Raw genomic sequence first — 3,240 nt, 5'->3', positions numbered from 1 at the left:
GATGGCAGCTGTGAGAAAGGAGCCTAAAACAAAACCAAAACAACAATTATACCTTAGGAAACGTAGATACTTGTGGCTGTTTAGCGTTCCATCAATAAAATGGGAACCAATGATGCGATTCGTGAAAAGCCCTCTCCACACACTGACTGACCAGGGTCATTGCCTTTCCATTTTTCTTAGCAGGCGTTGATATTCAACTGAGTAGTAATGGATACGAAGCAGATCGATCTGTTCGTGGTATGTAATCGATGATTCATCCGTGAACGATCTTTTGCCTTGAAACTCCGCATCGACTTTCAGTTTTCTTAGTCATCATTCTAAGAACTGTAAGACAGTTTTAAGTCATTGTCATGTAGGAGTTTATGGAGCTAAGTGTGAAAAGGATTAAAAGCGTTCGAACACTAGAACAGTTCCTTGATCCCACTGGCTCATTCAAGCTACTTCGTAGAGACGTGTAAATTGTATGTTACTGCTGTTAAAATTTTATTTTCATTTCTCTCTTCAGTCTTTATTCAATACCGATGGCGTGTTTTATTCTTCACAGTTCTCTACCTTGAGTTTTTCAAATAAAGTTTCGAGTGACACATCATGGGGCTTGGCACGATAAGGATACCTGTCTACATACAACCGCAACGCTGCTGAAAGGCTTTCGCGACAGCCGCCATAAACGGACACCACACACACGTTTTTGACTGTCGTATACAGCGTGAAAGTCTAAATAGATCACGGCTACAACCGCAGAGCACTGACTGACGGGTTTCAAGCGCCCTGGAAAGCACACGAACCGTACTTGAATTGAGCGTTGGGTTACATTCCGTGCAGCAGTGCAAACATGTGCGAGAGCGATTCTTTTGATAGCGGTCTGTTTGTTCGCTGTGCTGTTCTCTAGTTATCATTTGATCAACTTCCAAACGTGTCATGTCGATAAAATTCTCTTCAAAAGTTCTTTTCAGTGCCACACAAAAGGTGTATAATTCCATTTAAAAAAAGTAAAAGAAAAAAAGACAAAGTGTGTATCATGATTCACCGGGTATAAGCATTAAAAATTGCGAACGTTAGAAAGTTTTCGCATTTGCCCCTGTAATTTAGCGAAACTGCGTCTAGATATACGAATATTTAATCGTTCCGGATATACCGCGGCTACCTCCGTCGGAGGTTCGAGTGCTTAGCGTAAGTTACTTTAAGTTACATTAAGTAGAGTGTAAGCTTAGGGGCTGAAGATCTCAGCAGTTTGGTCCCATAGGATCTTACCAAAAATTTCGAAAATATTCCGGATATACAAGAGGCGGACAAAAATATGTAAACACGACGAGAAATGTGTGCTTCAGCACAAATGCAGATGTTAGCCACGCTTGCAGGTTGTACTGTTATAGTAGACCACGAACGGTACCTGTGAAACATGCTCGAAAGGTTGTAAGTGCCAATCGTGGTCAGAACAGTGTTCCGTGTAGTTGTGAGTGCATAACGTCGGAGATCTGTGGATTCGAACGCAGGCAAATTTTGGTAAGTACTTCCGTAACCCAGGTAGCTGAAGTTTCTGGTGTTGCAGGCGGCACCATATTGAAGATTATACACCGCATGCAGGGAAAGCGGAGAAACGTCATCCGCTAAGTCACAACTGGACGAAAGTGTGTTGAATGATCGTGACGGACCGTCAGTGAACAGGACTGTGACGAAAAATAAGAGGACGACAGCAGCAAAAGCTATTGTAGAACCGAATGTCGCTCTCACGGATCCTGTCAGCACCAAAGCGACACAGTTCCATAACCTGCGAACTGTTGGGCGAGCTGGAATTTCAAATCCACTTATCTTTGACGCAGATGCCCGTAACAGGAAATCTTAGTGCCGAAGCCACATAACCTGGAAGAAAGTCATTTGGTCCCATGAGTCTTATTTCGCACTGTTTCTAACTTGTGGCTGCGTTTAAGAGTGAAACATTGCGGGGGTTCGGTGGTGATTTTGGGAACCATATTGTGGTTTCACATGGACCCCATGGGTATTCTGCAAGGTCATACTGACAAGGATTATGTCAACATTTTTGTTCATCAGAGCCATCCCATGGTACAATGTTTGTTCCCAAGTGACGATGGTGTGTTCAAAGACGACAGATCTCCTGTGTACATAGCTCACATCATTCAGAACTTGTTTTCTGAGCAGGAGGATGAATTATTGCATCTCTGCTGGCCACTACAGTCACCAGATGTCAATATCATTGAGCCTTTGTGGTCTACTTTGGAGAGCAGGGTGCATGATCGCTATCCATCTCCCTCATAGTTACCGAGCGAGGTGGCGCAGAGGTTACGCACTGGACTCGCATTTGCGAGCAGGACGGTTCAAAACTTCGACGGGCCTTTCAGATTTAGGTTTTCCGTGATGTCTTTAAATTTTTTCCATGCAAATGCCGGCTTGGTTCCTTTGAAAGGGCACGGCCGATTTTTTTCGCCATTCTTGACACCATTCAATTTTATGCTCCGTCTCTAATGACCAAGATATCGACGGAATGCTAAATCCACTCTTCCTTCCTTTTTTCCCTTCATCATTACCTGAACTTGCCACTACTCTGCAGGAAGAATGGTATAAGACTCCATTTAAAACCGTACTGGACCTCTATTTATCCATTCCGAAACGACTAGAAGCCGTTTTGAATGCCAAGGGTTTTCCTACACCATATTAGACATTGTTATATTTTACGCTTCCGGTGTTTCTATATTTTCGTCCACTGCTTGTATTATGGATAGCCTGTCTAAGCTGCCTCATTCTGCGTATATTTCACCGAGGATGGGTATGTAATGTGAAGTTAGAACAAAAGTAGAAAAACAGATGTTCAATGGGAAACTGAAAAGACCAGGAATAAAAGGCGATACTTTAGATGAATTTCTAGAGAAAAAAATTATTTTCCTCGTTCATTCACTCTTCTAGAAGTTAACTAGTTAGATAATTAAGTTAGCGAGGATCAGATAGAACTAAAATCTACGAGGTCAAGCTGAAAAGTAATGCCGCCGATTTTTTTATGTGAAAATTCTTAAAGCTTTTTAAATTATGCACACTTTATTAATATTCTACATCTTTACGCTTCGAGTCAACATATTTGCAGTCCTCTGCGTGTACAGGACTCCAAATTGTAGCGTGTAACAAGGCGGTGTGTAACGTAACTATGTTGGCGCGTGAGAATGATCCTGCTGTCATCGAGTTTCGAATTCGAAGAGTTCGTCCACACATGGAGCACCTTCTCCTTCTCCA

The sequence above is a fragment of the Schistocerca serialis genome, chromosome 3, assembly GCF_023864345.2.
Source record: "Schistocerca serialis cubense isolate TAMUIC-IGC-003099 chromosome 3, iqSchSeri2.2, whole genome shotgun sequence".
Classification (NCBI taxonomy): Eukaryota; Metazoa; Arthropoda; class Insecta; order Orthoptera; family Acrididae; genus Schistocerca; species Schistocerca serialis.
Note: the sequence above shows the minus strand (reverse complement) of the source record.